The sequence below is a fragment of the Corvus hawaiiensis genome, chromosome 9 (genome assembly GCF_020740725.1).
Source record: "Corvus hawaiiensis isolate bCorHaw1 chromosome 9, bCorHaw1.pri.cur, whole genome shotgun sequence".
Lineage (NCBI taxonomy): Eukaryota > Metazoa > Chordata > Aves > Passeriformes > Corvidae > Corvus > Corvus hawaiiensis.
Genome location: NC_063221.1, coordinates 8,863,922 through 8,890,478, shown reverse-complemented (window position 1 = coordinate 8,890,478; position 26,557 = coordinate 8,863,922). Strand labels below are relative to the sequence as shown.

At 50.6% G+C, this 26,557-nt stretch overlaps 1 long non-coding RNA gene across 2 annotated transcripts; it reads left to right on the top strand.

Annotated features, from left to right (window-relative positions):
* The first annotated feature begins 209 nt into the window (after positions 1-209).
* On the top strand, positions 210-9,335 carry LOC125330125. Of its 2 annotated transcripts, none has more exons than XR_007205375.1 (3): positions 210-629; positions 2,988-4,422; positions 4,808-4,881. It is a non-coding gene; the product is annotated as an uncharacterized LOC125330125 (long non-coding RNA). The 2 variants fall into 2 exon arrangements; XR_007205376.1 differs by lacking the exon at positions 210-629 and adding an exon at positions 9,065-9,335 and having other exon boundaries at positions 3,444-4,422; positions 4,808-5,176.
* Positions 9,336-26,557: the final 17,222 nt, after the last annotated feature.

Here is a 26,557-nt window from a genome sequence, read left to right as displayed (position 1 = left end):
TGCCGTCGGGGGCTGCGGCCGCCCCGCCGCCGCTCGCCGCCCCGCGTCGGCCCCGCGGCCCCGCGCCGCGCTCCGCCGTCCGCGGGAGGCGCGCTGGGGGCGGGCGGGGGGCGGCGCGGCGAGGGGGCCGTGCCCACCGCCCCTCCGCCCCGCGCCGCCGCCGCTGCGGGCACCGGGAGCCGCCGGGAGGGGCCGGCGCCACCCCCGAGCCCGCCGCTCCGGCCGCAGCACCCGGGCGCAGCCCCGTCCCCCGGGACCCCCTATGCCGGGAACCGGGGGTTCTCCACCGCCATCCTGCAGCCGGGGTCCCCCATCCCCGCTCTTGGCACCCGGGAGAAACCCGTCCTCCGGGATCCCGTCCTTTTGTCGCTGGGTCAGGGACTTGTCCAAGACCTCGGGACAGCCGAACCCATCCCTGGGACCGAAGAGCAGCATCAGAATCCAGAACCCTTGCCTTCTTCCTCCTGCCTCCATCCCTGGACGCTGCGGTCGGTCCCTGAACCCCGGAGTCCTCAGCGCCGACCTCTGGAGCTGATGCCGCTCCCAGAGCCCAGGACTCCCTGTCACTGCCCTGGGGAGCTGTCAGCCCCAGAGCCCAGGACGCTGGGTGTCTCCTGGCTGTGCCCCAGGTATGGCTCAGCATCTCTAAGGGGAAATGGAAAGGGGGCTGCCCAGACTTTTCCCACACCACATAGCCTGCCCCACATCCCCCATGGCAGAGGTCCCACAGCATCCCACGGGTAGCCCTAGTCAGGCTCAGGTATCCATTTTGCAGTGCCCCTCCTGCCACAGCTCTGAACTTCCTACCTCTCCCAGCCCTGCCTAGGCGCAGGTACGATGCTTCACCGGCAGCACTGCTGCAGCAGCTCCAACCTCAGAGGCACTGAAACCACCCTGTCATAGGTGGGCTTTGCGTGTGGGTGACGGGGATGGGAACTGATGCTGCAGGAAATCTCTTAACTCCACAGATTTGGGCTTTTGACAGCACTGGCTGAAGAGTGGAGAGCCCTGTCCTAAACATCCAGCTTCAGTTTGAGTGTTTTCCTGGGGTGCAAAACCAGTGATCCAGGAGAATTGACTCCTTGGTTAGCTGTCCTCATCACCAGGATGTGCAGCACTGGAAAGTGAGCAGAGGGACGCCAGCCTGAGCCCTGCTTGCACCCTCTCACCCGCAGGCTCACAGCGCTTCACTGAGAGGGAACCGCTTCACCTTCACACCTTACAGAGGGAAGAACTGTCCCTTCGTGGCAGCAGTGGGGGACCCTTCTGGGATGCAGAATTGTCTGGCCCAGAGGCTCCAACTCCTCCCAAGCTGCAGCTGCCCCTGTCATAGCTGACTGCCCCAGCTCCCTGATGTGGCTGCAGTTCTGAGATGCCAACTACTGGGATGCACTGGGATGCTAACTATGTGAGAATTAGCAAACCCAGAGAAACCAAGCACTTCTGGAGGTAAGGCCGGGAGGCTGCTCTGCACCAGGTCACCACACAGAAGGAGAGTGTCTTCACAGCCTCTTTCCTGTAGCTGAAGCAGCTCCAAATGAACAAACCCTGTGGAGTTATGGATGGGACTTTGTGAGAAGGGAGCCCTCCCAGGCAGAGGGATGAAAGCAGATTAAGGCTCCAAGTGTACTTAGATGAATATGAGCTTAATCCACTAACCAGATCAATCAAAGCTGCAAGTGATGCTTTTCCCCTGGAGTGTCTTGCTGTTCCTGTGCCTGATCACTGCAGGAAAAGAAGCTCTGCCTGGCATGTACAGCAGCTGCCCTCATACATCTGGACTCTCTTTATCTGTGCAAGCCAGCCACAACCCGAATTTCCAACCATATTAACAAGCACTGCTGTAGATTGCCATGAGGGACCTGTGTCCATGCCAAATATGGCAGGCAGGCCTCACTTCTGAGTTGGAGCACCAGCATGGTTGGAATGGGAAGTGTTGCAAAGCAGGGCAATTTGGAGATATCTCTGCGGTTCTGGTCACTTATCACACTTATGCTGAATTATGCTTCACTTACATGAACTCTAATGATGTTACTCCAGCGAGGCAAAGCCAGCTCTTATGCTAATTTGACTATTTGTTAGTCTAATAACTCTTACTTACATTTACTGTGCAGCTTAATATTGTCAACACTTCTTAATTTTGGTGTGAGAGTGCTTTTATGGTGAATTATAACAGTAGAGGTTAAATTGCATAAATGCAACTTCCCAACAGGTCCATAACTGTGGAGTTTATAGCTGAAGAGATTTGTACATCATCACACCTGACCTTATGCACATCACTGGTTACTTCTGCATCAGGCCTTGTGTTTGACTTGGCAATGTCTACTAATTTATTCATCAAGGAGCATGTCTGTGTTTCCAGATCACTTGTGAGCCCTGCTGAACCCCCTGAGACTGTGTCTCTCCACGCCCTTTGCCCACAGGTCTACTCTGCCTCACCTCCCAAGTGCGCTGAGTGACAGGAGACTTTACAGAGCAGGCAGCACACAGGGCATGAGCTCAGAGAGTTTAACTGTGAGTCACAGCTCTGGGTCATTTGAGCCAGTCCAGAACAAGGTTTATGGATCTTAAGGGTCCCTGTTTGGAAACACACATTATTTGGTTGTCTGTGTCATAAATCTCCCCATTTATCCCGCTCGAGCTGGATGAATAATTGGAGAGAGGTTTGTGGCTAATTGATTTGCTGATCAGTGGAAAGGAGTCATGAATAATTTATTTGATGAATATTCCTCAGCCATCCGTAAAGCTGGTCAGTTACTGAAAATAATTAGTTGCAAACACTCAATTTTTCTGCCAATGGCTTCGTTCATTTGCAAGAGCACCTCACAGTTCTTGTCCTCCAGAGTGGGTCCCCACGGATTTCTCCTGGGCTCCGTGCAGAGGCTGTTCTTCAAAACAATTTGAGGACTTCATCATGGCTGTTCTGTCCATCTACTACTTTGTAGCTCACATAACAAAGTTCTCTTTTCCTCCCCGTGTCCTTGCAGGTACCGGTCCTCCAGAGCGCACAGAACTTTCAAAGTGGGATTCTGCTAACACCCTCCACTTGGGATCAGGACATTGAGCAGTTTTGCCATGGAAGGGGAAGATGCAGATGCATGTGTCTGTGACACCACCAGATCCTGGCTCTTTCTGCGTGGCACTTTTGCTGTGTTGGATTAGTCCCATACAAATCACCTGTGAAGCCAACCTTTGAAGCAGAGATGCTGCCTCACCCACACGGCTGGGCCAGCTAAGAGATGGAGCAAAGGGCTGGGACAAGCACAACAGAGGAGGAATATCCTACACCAGCCAAGCCCTAATTCCTTTCTTTAAGCATAAACCCTTAAGCAGACCACCTGCTTACCCTTAAGTGTGTCATTTTTCCCGTATCTGCATGAGTCCTGGTCCTCCGTTTGCAGGCATCCTTGCAGCACCTGGCACAGTAATCAGTCAAGACCTGCATGGCTGCTTCTTCTGGGTTCTAAAAAACAAAGGAGGAAAAAAAGAGACTCTTTGGTTTCTCTAAAATCACTGTTTATTTGCCAGTTCTTGCATGTTAAGATTTCTGAGAAAACAAACAATCTCCAGGGGCTTCTTGACGTTATTTGCCTTCTAGCAGAAATCCTATCAGCTTCTCCTGTGGTTCTCAGATCTGGCAGGGGCAGCTCCCCTCCCTCCTCTTTTTTCACCCCTAAACAACACGCAGACACCCTCCCCATTGAATTAACATCATCTTTCCCCTGCAATATCATGTTGGAGTGACTTCCTTGGCTCACAGTTGCAAATTTGGTCTCTCCCGTGCTGGGGATTCCGAGCAGCAGGAGTCAGGAGCTGCCTGGAGTGTATGCAATCCTGTGCCAGGCTGCACTTGTTCAGGAACGAGAATCTCCTCTTCCCGTTGAACGGGGTTGATTCAGAAACCCCTACAGAAGTCCTGCTGTGTTTAAGTTTAATGGGAATAGGACACTTGAGAGCACATGAGCTGTCCCTGATCGGGCGGGGAGAGCTCCCTCCCTGTCGGAAACCCATGAGTTTGTGCCAGCATCCGCAAGCCTTGTGTGGTTTTGGGGGGCGGTGATTTTTGTGGGAACTCAGCAGCTGCCCAGCCTCGAGCGGGGCTGGTGAATGTCCCGGAAGCCGAGCTGGCACTGCTGCGGGAGCCTCGGAGGGCTGCTGCTGCTGCTGCGGGCTGTGCCCGCCTGCTCGGCAGGAAGTCCACCGCCTGGGACCGAGGGGCTAATTGCATTATGCAATCTTTGTAGCCAGAGTCAGGACTTTAATTATGTCTTTCCTCTCCTTGCTGGCTCTCGGCAAAGTCACGTCGGCTCTGCTCTGTGCGATGCTCAGCCATGCCTGTGAGAAAGTGGGATTGTTACACAGCGGGGAGGTGGGGACGGAGGCTGCACATCCAAGGGTTTGAAGCTTGAGTCCCCGCTTCAGGTGCTTACCCCGGTCACTGGTCACTGACGCCGGGCTTGGAATTTGCATGTGCTCCTTATGACCCAGAGAGAGGGGATGTGCGCAGATGTGCCTCTGGGACCGCAGCTCCCTCTCGGAGCATCCCCCGCGCTAGGCTGCAGCAGCTCTGTTGCTGTGTGCAGCACACAAGGGTGGGGATGCAGCCCGGGACGCATCCCCACTCACAGCAGGTGCCAGGGGACCAGCCAACACCCCTTCTCCTTCCTTCTCTCGGGGCTGTCCTCCCCCGGGACTCTTGTTGCTTCCAGGGATGGCCAAACCCTGGCTGCTGGGGAGGGGGGCTGCCGGGGCTGCTCCACCACCTGGATTTACCGGGCTTTAATGTATTCCTCCCTTCCCCTTGCAGCAGATGCTCCGTGTAAATCAGCGCCGCAGATGAGCCGCGTCGTTCTGCACCAGCTGGGACTTTCGGCCCTGGAAGACTTTGCTGTGGCCTCCAATAAATACACCAAGACATCAATCCAGGCTGAGCAGGGAGGGCAGTAGCTTCCTGCCGGCACACCCCACACACCCAGAGAGGATCCTGCAGCCTGTGCCAGGGTTGGGCGAGCCAGGGTGGTTCCCAGAGCAACGGAGAGGAGCTGTCTCGTGTGTGTGCATCCTTCCTGGGGGGAAAAGGGCTCTGAGAGAGACGTCCTGGATGCCCACCCTGCCTTGTCGCCTTTATCTTTGCAGCACTTTGGAGAGAGCTTGCCTGGAAGCAAAGCACTGATGCGTGGGTATTTTTCACCTTCAGATTTGCTGTTGAGCTTGTTTAGGTGGAGGATGGGCTTAATGGTCCAGGCTTAGCAGAAAGAAAGGGGAAAGTTTGCTCAAGACTACCTAATTGATCTTAATGAGACAGGAAGGGCTTTGTGCTGCAAACACCAGTGTTTGTTTTGTGAGTTTAATGCATTTTCTGTCTGGGTTTGATTACCCTGGGGAAGTCCTCTGGCCTAATAAACGGAGCCATAGGGAATTAGAACTGATAATTTCAGTTGCTGCTCTCAGCCCAAAACAGCGCAGCCTTCCAGGGGGGAAACTGAACTGGGGAAAAGGTAATTGGTATGGATTCAATTAGCTCCCAATTACCAGCCAGCTTTGGCTCTGGTGGGTGAGCAGCAGCCAGGGCTGGGTGCCGAGGGACAGGGCACATCGAGTGGTGTCCTCCAGTGGGGTGACACCGAGCCCATTTGGGCACCCAATAGCGGAGCTGGTGCTCTCAAAGAGCCAGGAAACTTTGGATTTGCTGCTAATGATGAAAACAGTTGTTATCAGAGGGAAAATTCTATTTCAAACCCTGGGCATTTGGATCGTGACTTTCCTAGAGAATGGTGTGATTTCTGCTTTCCTCTACACTGAAAAATGGAGCCACAATGTGGTTTTGTGCTTTTTATTGGTATCTCCTTAAATGGAAGGGGGGAAAATGACTTTGAATCTCACAGCTGCTGCTGAAAAGGTGGGTCTCTAGAGAGCAATGTTTCCACGGAGAGATTTCTTCGTGCCTGTTAACATCTGCCTATCCTCATGGGTTTCCTGGGGGAAAACCATATCCAAATCTGTCCCAAGCAAGAACTGGGACAAGGAGGTGCTGAACTCATGCTAGTGATGCACCTTGCTGCTGCAGCCATGGCTGAGAAATGCCCCTGGAGATACCAAGACCTGGCATGTTCTTGGCAAGAACAGGGCCATGCCATTCCTGGTACCAGTCACTTCACTCTGGCTGAAGAACTCCACGCTCGTCCTGCTGGGCATGGCTGGCATGGGTCAGCAAGGACAGACCCTGCAAGTGAGGGACAGGCAAGGCAAGGCAAGGGAGGGATTGGCAAGGCAAGACAGGGGAGCGGTAGGGGAGTCAAAGCACAGCAAGGAGGGGTAGGCAAGGCAAAGCAAGGCAAGGCAAGGTAGTGGAGGGGCAGGCAAGGAATGGTGCCAGAGGAAGGCAGACACACCTCCCACAGCATCCCTCCAGCCACTGGAGTCAAGTGAGGCCTTCCTATGGCAAGGGAAGGAGTTGGTGGAAACACAGCAGCTTCTTAGTGCTTCCCTTCTACACAAGCAAAACATCACTGCAAGCTCTGCTCGCTTCCATCAGTAGGAGGGAAAAGAAAATGCTCATTTGTCTTCTTTCCTTCCCTTTCTTCCTTTCTTCTGTTTTTTGCCTTTGCAAACAAAGCTCACTTAAAAGGGCCTTCCTCCCTGAAGCTCCTTCCCCTTGCTCCAAATCTATCCCTGTGGGATGCAGCATGCGGCCAATTCACAGCTCTGCACAGCTGTAGGGACAAGGCAAAGCCACCTCCCCGTTGTCTCCAGCCTGTCCTCGCTGCTCAGCCACCTGGCAGAGACATGCCAGCACCCCAGGGATAGGGAGAGTCCCGGGGACAGGGGCTGAGCAGTGCCGAGGGGCTGAGTCACAGGGACGCCATGCCTCTGCATCCCAGGGAACGTCATGGGAAGAGCAGAGAGGGAGAGGAAGATTATTTATAGCCGCAAGAGCAATTATACGGAGCTGGTGTAGAGGAGCTGGCAGGCTGCTGGCTGTGCAGGCACAGTCAGAGCAGTGGGATGGGGGGCTGGGAGCTCATGGTGGGATGGAGGGAAGGGCTGTTCCTGACAGGTCATACTTGACCAACTGGCTGGCTGCACTCTGTAGAAAAACCAGGCATAGTCCCTGTCCATCTCTGCCTTTTTCACCTGAGCACAGCTCTGGGTTCCAGTCCCCAGCACCACATCACTCAACTTCCTTCAGAGCTTGGAAAATCCCCTTTGCTGCTTTCTTGCCCTCTTGGACCAGAGATTTGTTCTGCTCATCGCTTCTGCTTCCCAGATCAATTTGCCGCTTTTCGCATTGGTTGCTGTTTATTTTCCCCCTCTGCCTGTTGGTGGATTTGGGGTTTTTATTGCTAATTACTCTTCCTTCTCCTCTGATGGGGAAAATACTTCCCAGTCCATTTTTAACTGATGTTAAGGGCATTAAACAATATTTATTACAGATAAACATTTTTAAATCAGTCCATCTGGACAGGCTGCTTTAGCTTGCAGCCCTTGTCAGAGGCTAGTGATGCCCTGAAATACTCTCTTGTACCCAAACCTGTCAAGGCTGAGACAAGGCACAGTCTCACTGTGCAATTTATGGTTGGAGACCAAATGGCTGTATAGGGAATGCACGGCTGGAGACCGTGTGGGCGAGACAAAAGCTCCCTGCAGAAGCCCAGGCAGCTGCAAAGTTGGGCTATATTTAATTTCAAATGCCTGGAGGGTTCCCGTTTGATTTCTGGGAGGATTTCAGACTGAGAGCTAATAGGGATATAGTTGAGGTACATCTAAGGCTCCTTGCAAACAGCGTACAGGCACCCGCTGAGCTTTTCAGGAGAAGCTGGGATGGTGCTGACTTCTCTGCTCAGCAAGGAGAAGTCCCAGGCAGGAGGAATGCCAGGGAAAGGGAGGTTGCAGAGGCCATGGTGACTCCAGCACCACGTGATCCCCAGGCAGGGCAATGGGCACTTCAGCTCTGGCCGGACAAACTGCCCAGAACAGCTTTGGAGGCAACTGGTGGCCTTTTGATGCACTTTACAAAGAGACAGATGATTCAGGCCCAGAGCTGTTTGGATCACAAGAACTCCTCTTTGGGGAGAGAGATCCATCAGCTGAGGTTTATTAATCCAAAATCCTGGCTGAAGCTGTGAGGTCAGCCGAGCCCTGGAGCTGCTGGCCTTGCTCCTTGGTCAGCTTGTCAAGGCACAAGCCCAGGAAGGCTCTGCACATCATCACTCCTGTCCCTTGGGGGTTTTACAGTCATTGGAAAACTTTAAAAAAAGAGGTTGGGAAATCTCACCAAACTGTGTTAGAAGGTTGCAAGCCCAAGCATCAGAAATTAGGCAGGGCTAGTTTTATGCTAGTTGGTTTGACCTCTGTTCTTCCCCCATCTACATTACCATGAAGTGTTTAGTTAAATGATCACTTACTCCTTCCTCCTGGGGCTTTTCACTCGTTCCAGTGCACATGGAGCAAAATTAAAGTTGTGCAGCAACCACAAATCTGGCCTTTCCCAACATTTGAGTACTTATCTTGCTGTCTGAGCAACATTTTTTTAACGGAGCTTATTTGTCTGTAGGATCTTAAATAATTTGGTGTCAGTTCCATTCCCACTGAATTCACTGGATAATTAGCTCCTGGTTGTAAGTGAGGAGCACATGGCATCGTTACCTTGTCTCCCCAGATGCGAGGCTTTGCGTGTCATGGGGTTTTTATATTAAAGCAGCCTGGCTGGTAAATGCCTCAAGAGGCTCTTGGTTCACATGCTGCAGACCAGGCTTCTACATTAAAAACCCATTTCAAGTTCCCCAGCAAAATGTGTGAGTCAGAAAAGTTAAATTGTGTTAATTCTGTCTCGAATGTCCCAAGGATAAGCAAGGCCAGGATGCTGCTCTTGGGTTCCATCCCCTGCTCTGTGCTAATGTGCACTAATTTTCCTGGGGAGCTGGAGATATCGCTGTCGAGCAGGGCTATTACAAATAGGTTACTGGAGCCTTGTGCAGGGGAAAATGGGTTTATTTTCTGCAGAGAGAATGGTGAATTTGCATCTCAATGAATGCTTTTTCCTTAAAGGAATTTTCCATTATAGGAGAAATAAATTCTTCTTGTGGGTAAACTGCTTCAACCACCTCACCTGTGGGATGTGTTTTCCCAGACCTTGCAGCCTCATCAAGGAGGTGCTGGCGGGGAAGCCCTGGCCTGGCCAGAAGGTGCTGTGAAGAAGGAGGGAGTGAAGCCAGCCCTCCGTGCTCTGTGATCTGGCTGCACTGCACAAGTGGCTGGGCTGGAGATGACTTCTCTGATGGGCAAAGCTACCTGATGTCTACCTGAGGCTGAAAATATCACAGCAGCTGGAGCCATGGGGGGCCAGAGGGAGGGGGGGTGGGAATTTTAGCTATGGCTCTGGAAAGGAGCAGATAATTGTGGTGGTGATGAACTGCATGAATCATTTAGAAGGATGTAATCTCGTGCCGTATGTTATGTGTGAGTACGTGGAGAATGTGTCACATCCATTAGGACAATGATTGCACAGTTCATCTTTTTTTGGAAAAAAAAAATTCAAAAATCATTCCTAGACTCAGCAGCACTTGCAGGGCAGAGCTAGTGTTCCTGCAGTGGAGAGACTGGGTACCGAGGGCAGGCACCTGAGGAAGCATTAGTCTGTGTCAAAGAAGAAGAGAAAGAAACATCTGGGTGGGAAGGAGGGAGAGGAGAGGAAATACTGCTTCAGTAGGCCAAGAGGGCTAAATAAAACATGAACCTTTCCCTGGGCATCTTCAAGGAGGTCAGGATGGATGCCGAGCCCTGGGTGTAGGAAAGCCAAAGGCTTTGGAAGACTCACATCTTCCCCATTTCCAGCCAGCAATGCTCCAGACTCTGAATTTTGTTAAGGCTTTTCTGTGAGATAAAAGCACCCCTGCTTCTAGAGATGCCCCCCTTGCTAGGTAGGGCTCTGCAGCCATGAGGTGTCCCTGCCCTTCTGCAGCTCCCTGGAGTGCTGTGCTGGAGAGCCCTGGGGAGCAGGATGGGTGACACAGGCACGGCTCTGTCCCCAGAGGACCTCACGTGCTGTGGGGCAGTGTGTGGCTGGCAGCTCCTGTGGGCAGCGTGTCCAGCAGGGATGGCCACGCTTGTGGCCGAATTGCCTTCCCAAGGCGTGCTGGGTGCCAAGGCTCCGGCCAGGAATTAGTTTTCATTAGCAGTTTTCCAGGCTTTTAGGCAGCCAAGCAGCCATGCCTGAAAGACTCCGGGGTGAGCTGTCATTACTGCACAAAGGTAGCTAAGCTCCCAAATCCTATTAGTGCAAAGGAAAGAGACACTGAGAATGACCTGAGGCAAGGCAGAATCCAGCTGCAATGCCTGGGAAGGGCAGCATCTCCTTCCCTCACATCTCTCACCCCACACCAGCAAGGCTGATGGTTCTTTCTGCCTCAGGCAGCTGACCTGGTGCAGCCTGCATCCTTCCAAAACTACCTGATCTCTGTGGTACCCACCATCCACACTGGGACTGCTCTTACCACCCACGTCCTGACACCATTCCCCAGGATCCTCTGTCTGCTCCTCCCTCCACAAGTGCCTTTATACACAGAGGAGCTAAAATCCAGCCCCAGGCTCCCCCATCAAGCAAAGTCCTGGCTCTCCTGCTGACTAACATTGGCTTGGCATGTGAAGGTTACTGTGCAAATTACCTATTTTTAGCCCCCCAAGTTTTTGCAAGACACTTGATTCAAGCATTGCATGACATTTCTATTTTTAAAAAATAATGCTGCCTTATGTCAATGAAGCTTAAGTCAAGAGGCAGAAAAATTGGCCAGGCTGGAAATTGCCATGAGCAGGGAGTCATCACCTGTGGCTGCTGCCACCGAACCAGGGAGGCCTCTGGGATGTCCCAAACCATGGGCAGGGGGCAATGCCAGGCGATGAGCAGTGCCCAGGATGGTCCTGTGGGCATGCACAGGCCCTCACACACACACAGACACACACACACAGATGCTCGATGGGTCAGGGGCACATTTTCACTCTCCAGGAGGCAGAAGGAGGGCTCTGGTGCACAGCCTCTCCTGTCTTGTGCTGCCCATCCCACTGCAGCAGCTTCCTGCCCTTTGTGCAAGTCCTGCCAACAGCACTCACTGAGATACTTCAGATTTCACGGGTCTAATTCATCCCCCCTGCTCCTCCTCCTGTCCAACAGTATAAGCCCATAAGGCTTTTTAAAGTGCTGCAGCATCAAGACACCTTCAAAGCAACACATTCCCTGCAGCAAGCAGGCAACAGCTCCTCTTCCCAAAAATCACAGCAGTGAGAGATGCTGAATCCCTCCCAAAATCCCTCCCTGTGGGACAGGGCTCTGCTGAGCTCCCACACTGTCACCTTCCACTCTCCAGCACTGACTTTTAGGTCCAAAGGGCTGAAAATAGTCACGAAAAGGTATGGTGGGCTGACTTTTGTCTTCAAGCAACTTTCCTACTTCTCAGATTTCCTGCAGTGTCCCTTGGACCTTTAAGTGATAAACTGCCAAAAAAAAAAAAAAAAAAGCTAGTGAGGTTTGCATTTTTGTTTCCCTCTTCATGGCAGAGCATTGCAAAGGGCTTAACAAGGCAGCCCACATGGCACAGTGGAGCAGTGTCTGCCCTGCATCTCAGCTCCTAAACTGGGGAGACTGGGAAACTTTTCATCCACCAGAAATTCCAGCAGAATTTTGAAGAAGAAAATGCCGTTACCCAGGAGGGACCGTGGCTGTGACTGGAGATGTAGAGCAAGGAAGGACCAGCTGGGAAGTTGCCAAGGAATTGCTTGCTTGTCAGAGACATGCAGGGCTTCCTTTTGGGTCCAACACCAGACCAAGATTTTGGGGAGCAGATGCCGATATCACACCACCCAGAGCCCTTTAACTTTGCATTTCCCACCTGACAGTGCAGTTGGGGCTGGAGAGGGGATGAAAAAAGCACAGCCACGTCAAGTGAGCTTTCTGACACTTTCTGCATGTTATACTCTCTGTCAAGTGATTTTCACCCCCAGCAAGCTCGAGGCAGCGTGGTGTGCAGTGAAGAATACAATAAAATTGAATTATTCTGGCGCAAGAAATTTTCCTCCTCCCGTTTGTCAAGCTTTCTGCATCTCATTGCAGAGCAAAGAAAAATCACCCAGTGATCCATCAGGAAGGGGAAAAAACATAAAACCTCCCCAGTTGGATGGCACTGCATCTGAGCAGTCCCTGGGGTGCTCAGGCTCCCTGCCAGGTTCCTGGATTTCCCCCAGCCCGTCTCCCTGGAGTTGTGCCCCTCTGTCCCCAGTGCCAGGTGATTTCTGACAAAGTACTCTTCAGCAGAACATCGGCTGAGTGATGCAGGACAGTCCCAGGCGAGGCTGTTTCTAGGGGCAGGTTTCCATTGCCCCCAGGGGGACTGGAAGTAGGGTGGTTTTGTAGAGGTTGTGCTCTCTGAGCTCCCCCTCTGCATGCAGCGTGCCAGGGAACTCAGCTGCAAAGATGAATTTCATATTGATTTCTATAGCTCTGCCAAAATTCTTTGTTAGGGAGCTGAGCAGCACACAGTGATGGAAAACTTCAAGAATGGCTTGAACTGCTGAAGGATTTTCTGAAAATCCAGGAGAAACTGGAAAAGACACTGAGGAGGAGGAAAGTACTCTGCTCTAAAAGGGACAAATGGGGAGATAAAGACTTTTGCAGGCTACGTGTTTCTTCTTTCTTCTGAAGGGAAATTATACCCAAGTTCACATCTCCAGAAGCTTTTGATGAAATAGCAATTTTTGATTGAATGACTGCATTAAAAGGTGTCCCGCCAACTCTATTCTGCTTTAGCACATCTGTTTTATCTGTGAACACAGACCAAGGACTTTCTTTCCACTCCCTTTTTATTTTTTGGGGACTAGAAAAGGTCAAACTCATAGTCTGTTTGAACTTCATAGAAGAAGCTGTATTGAACTTAGCAGATGTCATCGGGGCGAAGGAAGCAGCAAGACGTGGCTCAGGGGCTGGATGGGTGAAGGGCTGGGGAACAGGACAATTCAGCCCTCAAGGCAGGGCCAGGAGTTGGACTTGATGATCCTTGTGGGTCCCTTCCAACTCAGGATATTCCACAATTCTGTGATTCTTTAAGTAGAATATCAGCGATGCCAGAAAACTTCATCCTTTCCTTGCAAAGGGCCAACTTTGCCTCCTAAGAGTTTTTTCCCTGCCTACCCTTCCAGCTCCCAGTGCCTCCTGCAGTGCAGTTCATCTCTCTTTGAGCCGAGGCTGCCTGCACTCTGCCAGCTGGCAGGAATTCCCTTTGACAGCCCAAACCTGTCAGCAGCCAAATACCTTGAACTCTGGAAGGTATCGATATAGACATTAAAGAAAAATAAAGGGGCTGTCCTTCCAAAGAATTTATTTCCTTAAAAAAAAAAAAGTCACAAGCCTTTTTTCTGTTTAAAAAAAAAAAAAAGAATTTAAAAGTCAGTGGTTTTTGGTTTGGTCTGTGTAATGCTGTTCTTAAAAATTGCCTTTCAGAGAGGTGCTTTGCCCTCACCCAGTGATGGTACCCAGGGCTCTGCCTCAGCACCTCTTTGGTTTCTCTGGGTGCAGAGCTGGACAAGTCAACAAATTTCTGCTCTTTTTCTCCTCTGATAATTTTGAAGAGTAGGAATGACCTGTCATGGTTATTTTGTGTCATCGTCAACAAAACAGAACACTCCTTCTGCAGCTTGCAAATAGCAAATAACTTAATAATGTCATACCATTATGCAGCAAACCATTTCCTTGACTCTTAAATGAAAGAGGCTTTCCAATATGACCAGTTTGTCACTATCCTGTATGGTTTTCTTTGAATGAATTCTACTGCTTCCAGTTAAAAAAGAAAAACAAAAGATTATTGGGGGCAGGCGGAGGGAGGGTGTCACTGAATGCTTCACCATTTTTTTCTCTTTTTTTGAGAAGCAGGAGGCAAATCCAACTTTCCAAATTGTCCTCCAAGACATTTGGCCAAAGCTTTCCCCTGCTCCCGGGCAGCATTGCTCAGGAACCCCTGGCTGGGAAAGCAATACCAGGAGCTTTGCTGCTGCCTTCCATCCCCTCCATCCTCTCCCTGCTCTCTCCCAGACAGCTGTGGAGAACTGCTGCTGCTTCTTGGCAGTCACAGGCACGCACAGCACAGGAACCTCTGTGCCCACCAAACCCACTCTCAGATAAGCAAGAACTACACATTAATCTAATTATAAGTGTCCTGCAGGAGCAAATATTTAGCTAATGAAATCAAGGTAAGGAAAAAAAGAGCTTGTTCAAAATAGAGCTGACCAGGCTTTATAGAAATGACATCCTTCCCAAAAGCAATGTCATTGTCTGAGCTCGTGGAGACGTCGTGTCCCCAGCCTGGCCCCTCTGGCTGGCCAGGTACCTCAGCCAGCTGGACACTGAGCATGAGGGACCTCAACACCCTTGTGCTCACAGAGCAGGACCAGTTAGGCCCACATGACAGAGGTGACATCTGGGAAGCACAAACCTTTCCAAGGCTGCCACAGCCAGAGTGCCCCAGCCCCAAGAAGCCATGACCAGAGTCAGAAGGGGGTCTGCCCTGGTGCTCAGCCCCCAAGCATCACCCAGAGGTGCCAGCACCTCCCCTGGGGTTATCCCTATTGGGCTGTGATTTCTCTGGGTATTTCATGTTTCTCTGCAGCCCCAAATCACACCTCAGTGAGGATTAAAGAACCATTTCTCTGCCACATTCCCTGCAGGTCCAGTTCTCTGCATTCCTCACAGACCCCAGGCAACAAATGAGAGGGACTGTCCATAGGGACAGCAAGAGCAAAGCCTTTCTTACAGAACTGGCCTTAACTGCACACTAAATTTGGGTTAATTATGAACACATGCTCCAAGATAAAACTTGAAGGAAGAGCTGAGCATCAAATACACAATGAATCTAATTAACGTGAACACAGCTAATTAGATTTGAATCTGTTCTCAATATTGCATGTGTGCTCGAAACTGCTGGCTTTATTGGAGTAATTAAAAAAGTTAAATAGGGTTGGATTCACAAATTCAGCAGCCCCAACGATTTCTTTTTAGGCATGTGGTCTTTCCATATATTGTTTTGTTTTATTTTATTTCTTGAAGAAACTATTATTTGTGGATCATTTGTTCCCCCAGAACTTGACAGATTTGAATTCCCGGAGCTGCTACTGCTGCTGCTCTTGCACAGAGAGACAGGGATCTGCAGGAGGAGCCATTTGGCACATCCATTTAGGTGAAAAAAATGTCTCCTGCCTGGGAAATTGCCTGCAGAGAAGCAAGGGAAGGAGCCCAGCAGCTGTTTGGGCAGACAGCTTGGGATGGTCAGATCCAAACTTGGCTCCCAGGGGTTTCCCAAGGTTAGGAATGATGGAGCTCAAGGCCAGACTATCCTCCCTGCCATGAGCCTGCCACACTCTGGAGGTTGGGCCGTGTCTGCTGAGCACATCTGGGCAGCACTGGGAGGCAGTGGAAGCATCCCAGGGCCAGCCCAAATTATGGGAATTGGCATGGGGCAGCATTGCTGGGGGATAAAAGGCAGCTCCAGGCTCACGGGGATATTTTAGTGATGGGAGTTGGGTTGGGAATGTAGCACAGGCTCTCAGGAAGAATCAGCAGCTGCTGTAAGGTCCTCACACCAGCTCTGGGAGGCTGGAGGGGGAGAAGCTGGTGAATTTATGGCTGAAAACATGATGCTTTGCTACTTCCAGTGATACCTGAAATGGTGAGCACCTGTGGGTTAAGCAGCCTGCTGGGATAACCCCTCTCCCCGGGAGGGAGCAACCAAGGGATGAAGCCTCTTGGAGACCCTCTAGGCTGAGCCCACAGATGAGGGTGCTCCTGAAGAAGGGCTGTGTGGGATAGTTAGCAAATTCTACTCGTCCAGCCCAAAGCCCAGTGCAGCTCCTGAGGTCCCTTGCAGTCTGCTGCTAGTGACAGAGAGGGGCTCTGTACGCAGTGGAAGTACATGTGCTAAATACGATGTATCACTTATCTTAGAAAGGCTCAGCCCCCTGATGAAATTGGACTGAGTCCTTAAAGCTGTTTCTTTGACAATTTTTCTGTTTTTTCACATCAATTCTAAAGGTGAGACATTTTTAAAGGAATTGTGCTTTTGGTCTCTGTTTCATGCTTCTTACTCCTGCTGCTGTTTTTCACTGTCACATAAAGACTGGTCTGGTTAAGGCTCCTGACAGTCTCTTTATAGCTGGAAATCCACTGCAGTGGATGCTGTTGGTTAAAGGTCGCCCTTGTGATCTCATCCTCTGATCAGTGGATCCAGCCTGGACCAAAGCCCTGCACAAACAGTGCGCACAGTCCCTGATCTGCAGTTCATGCCCCATTCCTGCTGCCTCAGGAGCCTCCTGTCTGCTTCTGAGGTCTGGTTTTGTTGTGTTGTACCTGGAGGAAAAATCATATTTTTGTTCAAGCGCAGTGTTTACAAAGCAGCAGAAATGAACAGGGTGGGGGAGATGCAATGGAAACTTGCCTGGGAATTTTGGACACTAGCACACCCAGCAGAGGCAGTTGGCTTTACTTAATTAAAATGATCATTGTGCTGAAATACCTAATTAGATTCAGGCACCTGTAGCCAGACAACCACAGTATTATGCATTGGCTCTCATGGCAGCGATGTCGCTGCTGCACTCAGCGCTCCCGCCTGGCACCGTGTCAGACGGATGCTGTGGTTCACTGGGCTTCTGCACGTGGTGGGCCCTTCTCAGGGGCAGCCCTGCGGAGCAATTTTCCAGCGTGGAAAAAAAGGAGCTTGGACCTTTTGTGTGCGCCTTTCAGCCAAAGCACTCGAAGGTTTAGCTGATCAAGAAAGATCTTCAGTCACCACCCTGGTAGCAAACACTCAATGGCCGCTGAGACAGGCCCTAGCAGCAGCCATGGGTTTCAGGGAAGTTGGGGTTTTAAAACTCCCAGCCCCAAGGTCAGAGGCTGAAAAGGTTGGATTCACAGGATATGTGTCTTGTTGGGAATGCTCAGCTCATACAAACATCTCCAGGATGCAAGGAGCTGGGGCGGTGTGCTGGGCTGGTCACACATAGTCCTGGGGATGGAGAGTGGTCTGAAGCGGCCATGGCATGTGGCTACATGCAGACCCTTGGGTTTGTGTCGCTGCCTGCCATCACAGTGCAGAGCTTCCTTCTGCCTCTGGCAGCAGATCCCAGGGCCTGCAAGCTGCAGCAGTGGCTGCCTGTGCAACCCTGTCATTGCACACAGACCTTCACAGCACTCTGTGTTGCACCCTGCAGACCCTCCAGACCTCTCCCAAGCTGGGAGAGGGGTCTCCAGGGCCTGGTTTGAGTGGCTGAGCTCAGCCAGCTCTGTCAGGCCATGTGTATGGGAGCTGGCTGGACTCAAGACCAGGAGATTGCCAAGTGCTGACATGCAGCTTTATCTTACAATTGATCTGGAGGCAGAGGGAGCTGGGAGTTAATGAAGCTGGCTGTGGATTTAGAGGGGTGAGGATTGCTTGTGTTCCGTTAATGGGCATGAATCACCAGTGATGGCTTCCCATTCCTTACTGTTGGAATGCAAAGGGCTTCCCTGCAGCCCCCTGAAGCCCCTCATGAAGTGCCATAAGGTCATGATGCAGCTTTTGGGCCTGGCATGCTGCTGCAAGGAGGACATCCCCATCTCTGGGGATGCTGCAGCAACCAGGGCACAATTTTGTGTGACGGGAAGGAGAGTGACACCCCTGAGCTGCTGGAACAATTTCATGAGTCACCACGTCCTGAATTTCACTCCAGCCCACCCATCTGTCATGACTTGGCTGCAAGACAGAGCGGTGAATGAGTGATCTTCCCACACGGAGAAGAGCAGAAACAGACGGGAATCCGCCCTGTATTTTCAAAGTGGAGGTTTTGATTACCACGGAGCACAATAACTGACAAGCGCACTGTGGAGTAATTATTGTTGTGAAAGTAAAACCACCACCACTTGCCTTCGCACGTGCTGCGAGCACTGCTTCGGCAGCATGAGGAGCAGCCCCAAAGAGGGGATGTCTGCACACACGGGGCAATGAATGCCTTTGGGGGGAGGAACGTGGGGGCTAACGGGGAGAGGGAAACATGGCCATGGAGCATCGAAGCCTTTGTCTCCACAGGGCGTGTGAGCTCCTCCGGGAACGCAGCCAGGATGTGGCAGGGCTCCAGCAAGAGATCCTGTAGATCATTGTAACGTGGCTGTGTCTTACAACCGCACAGTGTGCGCAAGAAAGGGGTGTCCAGATCAGCTGAGCTTTGTCCTTTCCGAGGCTGGGAGTTGATCTATCTCCCTGCTGGAAGCCCTCTGACAGCGTGGTGATGCTCACAAGCCCTGATGCTGGCAGCAGTGCACGAGGAAGCTGTGGTTTGCCCCTCGTGCCCAGCCCTCTCCCTCCTATCAGCTGTGCAAATTGGAGTTATTGCCACAGTATTTTCCAGTCTTCTTGGAGCCAAAAGCACATCAGTACTTATTTTGTTTAATTTACGCTTAGTTTCCTGCATGGAGCTTCTTGCAGTTCTATCCCCAAAAATACGTTCGGAGGAAAAGGTCAGCTCTTCAGGGCCCAGCACTCTATAAAGCCCATAGTAAGGGAACATAATATAGCAGATAGAGCAAAATTGGTTTCTCTGTTACTGAAAACCTCTCAGGTCACTGGCTTGTTTGCTAGGCTCTGAGTAAATAATTTCTCTCCATTTCAACTGTTTCCCAAAGTACTTCCCACAGAGTGCCCAGCACCTCCACTGCCCAGCTCAGAGCTGCAGGGTGCAAAAGCCTTGCTCCCAAGTCTGGCAATAGGATATAACTGGGTTTGGAAATTGTATTTGGCCCTCCTTGCTCACAAAGGCCTTGCTAGAGGCAAAGTGATATTTCTCTTCATTTCTTGGTGAACAGCTCACTCAGTCATTGTTACTGCTTGGGTAGTACCAGGCAATTTTGGAACCAGTCCTTGTCCAAAGTCCATTCCATTTCAGAGAAAATCAAACTCTGGCTGTTTTCTACCAATTGTGTTTCTGGCTTGTGAGGAGGCATTTCCAAACAGAGATCTTTCCCTTGAATGCTGATGAATACTGGGTTTTACAGAGCCATCAGAGACCTTCCCAGAAGGTTCAATGTACTGGGCTTTTTTAAAGGGGGTGGGGGAGAGATTATTTTTTTCCTCTCCTAGCTTAGGCATCCTTTTCAAACTAGCAGAGGGTAGGATGGCTCCCAACTCCCTTATGTTTCTGCACATCATGCTGAGACACCCAAGGGCACCTTGCCTTTCCCGTGGAACAGAAGCTGGTCCATCTTCCAGTGACTGCCAAGCTGGGGAGAGGTGTACAGGGAAGTTGACATGGACCTGTGTGGCTGGGGGAAAAACTGGTTGTCAGGCTGAGTCCTGTCTCCTGAGAGGCTGGGTAAAACCTTGAACTCATATTCAAGAAGCGTCCAAACACAAATATGTTATCAGCCAGCTTCCCTCCCTAAACTCATTTGCAGAAATTAATTTCAAGAAGCATTCTGGAAAAAAAGAAATTCTTACTGTTTCAGTGACCAGAGATGTAGTTAAAAAAAAAAATTCTTATTTCACATTGAATGGAGCACTTGATTCAACTCATAAGCAAACACATTGGTAAGTACTGCAGAACAAACCCATTCTCATTTAAATTTAGCTTGATTTCTAAATGAAACATTTCTAACAGATCGCTGGAGTCTCTCAGGATTGTTTCTATTTAACATTATGACTTAGCAACGACCACATTTGGTGAAAGGAAAAACACTTTGCCAAATGTACAGTCATTTAGGCGAGCCTGAAATGGTGAACAGCCTCTAAACAGATGGCCATGTTTTCTGAGCCTTGTTTGAGGCCCACTGACACTGAGGTTGAGCTGTTGTCCTGGATGTTTCTTCCAAGCATGGAGAGGTCCCCGGTCTTTCTCTCCATCCATGTGAGGTTGGGTGATGTTTGGGCAAGACATGGAGGCAGGGGACTAGTCATGATGGGGAGGGCTTTAAACCTCTCCCCCATTTCTCCCCCTGCCTCCCACATCCATAAATTATTCACTTCATTGCAGAGATCTCATGAATTATTGATCTCAAATTTGGTGTCTCCTAGCAACATGTTTACTTATTCTACTGCCATCCTTGTCCAGTCTCTTGGACACAGGGGATGTCTCTGGCCCCTCTCCCACTGGCTCCCCTTGCTCCCCCTGCCCAGAGCCAGGTGTCACAGCCAGGCTGAGCCCTTCTCTCTGGCTCTGTGGGGGACATGGGAAGAGTTTGCCTGAAGCTCTGAAGTCAAACTCTCTCCTAAGGGCAAAACCTGTGGGCTCTGTGCCATTCCAGGAAGAGTCAGTGCTACACTCCACAGGGGATGCTCCTGTCTGTCTTGATCTGGATCAGCTGCTCCAAAGCTGCTCCCAGAGCCCAGATCACTCTGTTTGAATCTGGAAGTTGCCTCTAGGAGTTTCCTGCCTCTTGAAAAATAGGGAAAGAAGGATCAAGGAAAACAAACCAGCAGGGATGAACCTTTTCAAAGAGTGTAGCCGGAAGGGAAAAAAGACCCCAAAATCACCTCTGTCTTGTAGCAAACTCTTCTGTTTGGTCATTTCCCTGGGAAAGCAGATGAGAAGGAGCTTTGCAGCATCTCCCAGCCATATCTCCATCTCTGCAGCCTGCATGGCAATTGCTGAAAACCTTCCTGCAGCTGGGGGGTGTGCAGGTGGGCAGCAGCTGGACCATCTCTGACAGCCCTGGGGAGCTGACCTCTCCATCCAGCTGTGTGGGGGTTCCAGAGGAGGCAGGGTGAGTGCTGGAGGATGGAGCCAGGCTTCCCTGCTCACTGCTGCTTCAAGCCATGCCTCGTTAGGCAGATCCTTGGCACAGTTCTCTGCCTGGATGCACCATGCTCAGATGAGTGGGATCCAAGATTTTTGGGACTATCCCTGTGCTGCATGAGGCTGGTGGCCACTGAGCAAGGGCAACCTTGCATCCCCATCCACTGATCCTTTACAGCTCCCCTCTGATCTTCCCTGTGCTTTAAGTTTGGGGCTGGTGTGGGTCTGGAGAGTGTACTTGCAGCAAGGCTTTCTTTTCAGCTCCTGCTGGAGCAGTCCCACACTCTGCAGTACCTGACTGAATCCCCAGTGCCCATGATAAGAAGGGGCTGATGCAGCCCCATGCTACAATCTCCTCTAAAATGCCACCTTCTCTCCCTATGTTTCATGCATAATTCAGAGGTTCCTCTAAAAATAAAGTTCCTCAGGTAGCCTCTGAAGACTGAGTAATTTGCCTCCCTGATCACGGGTGAGGTGAAGAGCTCTGCTCTCCCTTGGGGCCAGTTGTTTGAGGTCTGGCTGAGGTCCCAGCCCTGCACTCGCTGCTGGAGCAGCTCAGGGAGCAGAAACCCACCCGGCATAGCGCAGGATCACAGCCACTGCTGTGTGAGGGCATTACTGGGCTCTGCCTTTCTCTTTCTGCAGGGACAGCAGCCCATGAAAAACATCCACTGATCTTTTTTATTTTTTCCCTCGTTGTGTTGCCTTACTGGTGACCTGCAGTGACAGTAGTGCCGTGGGGGTTTCGGAGGACCATGTCATGCAGAGCAAGAATAGCAGAGGTTGTTTGTTAACAAGACAGTGGCAAGGAGATGACTGCATGAGGCTGTTACGTGGCGACTTACATGTGTATACACAAATGCCTGCTACCAAATCGAGGGCTGTGCAAGGTAGAATGCAGGACATCTGCCATGGGAATGTGTTTTGAGTGTGCTACATCACCCCCAACACAGGGTTTAATAGCCCTAGATCAGTTTTAATAAAAAAAGGAAAATCTTGGCCTTCCTCCAAAGCCTCCAGCTCCTCTCAGATATTTTGATGATGTTCTGCTTTACTGAATCCAGGTATGCACCTAGGTCCTAATACGCAGTTAGTGCTTCATCTTTATTCATATTTAGTGGCTCTCAGTAAAACATTTAAAAGACAGGAAACTCTGCTCCCTCTTGTTTGTTGTTTGGTTTTTTTAAAGCAAGCTGGAAACCCACAGGTTACTGCTAGAAATTCTTTCTGATCAATGGACTGATAATGACCTTCCTTATGCTGTCAGTTATGCCAATTATGTTTCCCTCTGCCTTGGAAAAGATCCCTGCCAGTTTGCCTGCAAATCTGCAGCAATGGCAGACATTCCCATGGGTGGGAGTGACAGGTGGGCAGCAGAGTGGATGCCCGTTCTTCCTTTGGTTAATGGCCTTGGTAGCAAATCCCAGGAAAAGCAGAGCATGACCAAAGCAGCCCAGCAGCTCTGCTCTCTGGCCCTTGCTGTTTCCAGGGCTCTCTAAGGCTCACTCGTGCTCAAAAGCACCCTGAGCAGCCAAGAATGGGTGGATTGCTCAGGAATAAGAAAATGATGGGCAGCAGACAAGTGCCCCTTTGCATTTTCTGCTGGTCTGTTAGTCACTTCCTGATTTCCCAAAATAGCAAGCAAAAGAAATAGTTCTTTAGCACTGATATGACAATAATAAATAGGTCTGGAGTGACTCTGTGCTCTGCTTGGGCAGGGTCACAATCCTGAGATCCTCTGAATAAAACATTCTACTGCATGTGCCAGCATTCTACTCCATGTGCCAGGAGTCCGTGCTGCTGAGGGAGGGAAGCCCAGGACAAATCCCTGAATTTTGGACCTTCTTACTCTTTTCCCCATGGCAGGCACTGAAGCAGTGGGCCTCAGCACCACAGAGTGCAGTGAGTGCTAAGCATCTGCATGGCTTTGAAAAGTTCCTAGGCAAGTAACTGAAAAGAACTCTGTCCCAGACACACACCTACTATGGATTCCTCCATAGGAACATGGAAGTGCTCTGTGACAGGCAGGTGTGTGGTGATGTTTCCACTGCAGACTGACAGATCAGGGGACTGTAGATGTAGATGAGAAAGAAGCTGGGGACTGTGTGGACAATGACTCTTAATTTGAAGTATTGTTTTTGGACTGTGTCTGTTGGTGTGGGACTTCTCCTTCTGACACTTTTGAAGTTGACCTCATCTCATTTTTCTTGTTTTACTCTGATCTAACTCCCTGGGAGACACTGGGGTGAGCCAGGGTCTTGCTGGAGGTCAGGGGTCTCCTTGCTCAGCCTAAGCATGGGGCCACAGCCCCACAGTGTGACTTCAGGGAGGCTGGGAAGTGGCTGAGATGTATCTCATTGGACAGGAAATCAATATCTAGTTTTAAGATACTTTTCTATTGCTGTTGATTGCTTTATATTATATTAAGAGCCCTTCAGGGCTCTGTCTTGGAAACAGTGCTCTTTAATATCTTTATCAATGACAGAGACAGTGAGATCGAGTGCACCTCAGTGAGTTTGCAGATGACACAAAGCCAAGCAGTACATGACTCAACAAAAGGAAGGAATGCCATCCAGGGGGACACGGACAATCTTGAGAAGAGTGACAGGAGACACTGAGGTGTGGGAGCCTGTCCAGCAAAGGGCAACAAAGGTGGGTAAGGGCCTGGAGCATAAGTCTGAGGAGAAGTGGCTGAGGGGTTGTTTAGCCTGGAGAAAAGGAGGCTAAGGGGGGACCTTATTGCTCTCTACAAATTCTTGAAAGGAGGCTATAGCCAGGTGAGGGTCGGGCTCTTCTCTCAGGTAATAAGTGACAGGACAAAAGGAAATGGCCTCAAGTTGTGCCAGAGGAGGCTTAGACTGGATACTATGAAAAATTTCTTCACTGGTTGTCAAGCCTTGGAAACAGGCTGCCTAGAAAAGCAGGAATTCTTCCTCATCCCCTAACTTTCTCTGTTAGCCAAAATAATGCTTCTTGCTTTGCAGCTATTGGTTTCAGCATGGAAAACATGTGTAATTGAATTGGAGACAGCTGCTGGGATTTGCAGAGAGCCTGAAAGAGTTACTGCAAGATACCCACAGCTGCGTGCACTTGACTGTGCTGCTAATCACAGTGCAGGCAGCACCTTCATTACTTTCACTGGCATACTCACAGAAGAAAATATCAGATAGGAGAGCTGTAACACAGGAAAACGAAGGAGGTAGAAGGCGGAGATGTGCAAATCTGGTAGATGAAGATATTCAAGAAGTCTCCTTGGGTCCTTGGATGGTGCCAGGGTGGCCAGCACTCCAAGTTTCTCCTTCCCTGCTGTCAGCACAAACCTTGTTGGGCTCTGGCATGGATTGAAGGGGCTGAAAACCAGAGAAGTTCCCAGTCTTTTGTATGCCAAATAAGAAGGCAAACCCCTTGGCTCTAGAGTAAAGAGCCAAAAGCTGCTGTCCTTGGAGTGCTGGGGTATGAGGCGGCTGTTTTTTCCTTTTTAATCCAAGCAAAGCAGGCACCTGAAGGGGATGGCAGAGCACAAGTGCCTTGCTCAGATGCCAGGGGGCTGTGCAAGCAGGAAGACTGTGGGACCCTTGAGGATTCTTTTATCTCAGGAACAGCAGGATTTGCCTATTGCTGTATCTTTCCATGTAATTACTGAGCACTGCTGTCTGAAGCACTCACCGTGGCACTGTCAGGATCCCTCTCACAGGCAGCAGGGAGGGCAGCAAGGGCTAAATGTGAGAGCACAGCTGAGCTGACGTGAGGGAGGAAACAGCCTGTGCAGGTTCAGATCTCCACAGGCTGTCAGCCCCCCACAGCCAGGAGGGGAAGGCAAATTGTGGCTCACACAGGCTCTGGGCTGCATCTCTGCTCTCCTCCAGCAAGACACACCATGGGCCAGGCCAGCACCTGACCCTGGTTCACATGTTTTACTTCCTGTGAAAGTGGCCAGCTCAGAATAATGCTGTGGAATAGGTGGAGAACGGGAAATTTTGGGGACACAGACAGCTCCTCCCCATGTCTGTGCTGGGTGGGAAGAAGGTAATTTGTGCAAGCCCAGCTCCCTGCAGAACGTTTCTGGCAGGGTTGGTAAGAAGCTCTCCCTTTTGCTCAGAGACTCCTTTGGGCCTTTTCCGAGATGCAGACAAAGCCATCCCCTGTCTCGAGAGCATCTCTCTGCTACAGTGGGAACGTGCAGCGCATCAGAAGAGCCTGCCCCCGCCACCACACCTCTGCTGTGCTGTCCCTGCAGGAGGAGCCCCAAAGCCAGCATGTTCTCCTCATCCCTGTGCCCCCTCAGCCCTGGACATGCTCACTGACCCAGTGCTGGGTGGATGGCACCTGCACTGCTGGAGGGGCTGTGTCAGACCCCAGCTGGCTGGCAACTAAACAGGCTTATCTGGCCACTGTTGAGAGCCTCTGGGAACATGACCTCCCTTGCCAGTGCACTTGTTGCCTTGCACAGGAATTTGTGCTGGCACTGGCACCTGATGCTGTGGCTGCCAGGGACAAAGAGGCTCCAGATGCTGTAGCATTCCCATATCTGTCCCTTTGCATTCATAAATGTAGGTTGGGGATATTTGTTTTAACAGCATGACCCATTTAGCACATTCGGATGTCTTCTGCTGAAGTGACAGGTTTAACATTTCCCTTTAACCAGTACAGATTGTGCCACCCCTGGGTAATGCGTGAACAAATCACATTGTTAGCGCTGTGCAATAAACCACTTTTATCTCACATTGGGAGAAGCCACCGAGGCCTCACTGACACCACACTGTCTTTGAAAGCTGGGGGGCAGACTTGAAACCAGCTGATATTGGCTGCCCAGCCCTGTACACACAGGCTGAGCCCCCCTGGAGGGAGGTGGTGCTGCCTGAAATGGGAGAGGGGGTGTCACAGCTCCCACGGGTGCTGTACAGTGCTACAGACATGATCTTGGCATCACCTGAGAGTGGAACAACTGGCACAGGCCTAACTCCCCTTTTGCCTGGCAGCAGCAGTGAACACCAAATTTTTTGGTGGTGGCATTCCTGCCACCCCCATGCTTCATCCCCACATGCTGAGTAAATCCTGATCTGCAGTTCTCAGTCAGAGTAAAAGTCACCATTTGATGTTCCTTTCAAGTTCTGGTGGTGAGAAAATGGGACAAGGTACTCAGTATCTCACCAGAGAGTCTCTTGCAGGTCTTTGGGACAGAGGACCCCAAATGAAGCTTGGCATGATATATTTATTATTCCCATAAAAGTGAATCTTTCAGGGTTTTTTGCCAGATGGCTCCTTTGATACAGACCTGTTTATTCACTGAGGTGGTCAGATCTATGTAACACCATACACTGGGAAAAAGAATAAGCACTACAGCAGCACTTATGCCATACATACCAGTTTGCACTGACCCTAAAAGCCACAGGGTAAATCTGCTGTTTAAGAAGAGGTTTCCAATGTACTTTGCATGCTTTAGCATCATTAACGGCTTAATGAACTAGGCTAATAATGACTTTTGAGTTGCATATAGGCTTCCATGCAGATGTTTAGCATCCTCCATGGGACTGAAAAGATGATTTCGCTTTCCTTTGAGGAAAGAAGGGAGGAAGAGGGGATGGGAAGAAGAGGAGATTCTGGGAAGGAGATGCACAGCTGCTGAAAGGAGCTGAAGATGTGATGCTGTGTCAGCAGCACTGGTGAGTACCTGGCTGTCTGACCAGGAGAGCTCTGCAGGTGATGGACCCAAGAAAAGTGGGCTGAGGCTGATCCAGGGAAACACAAAGGGAGGGTGTTACCT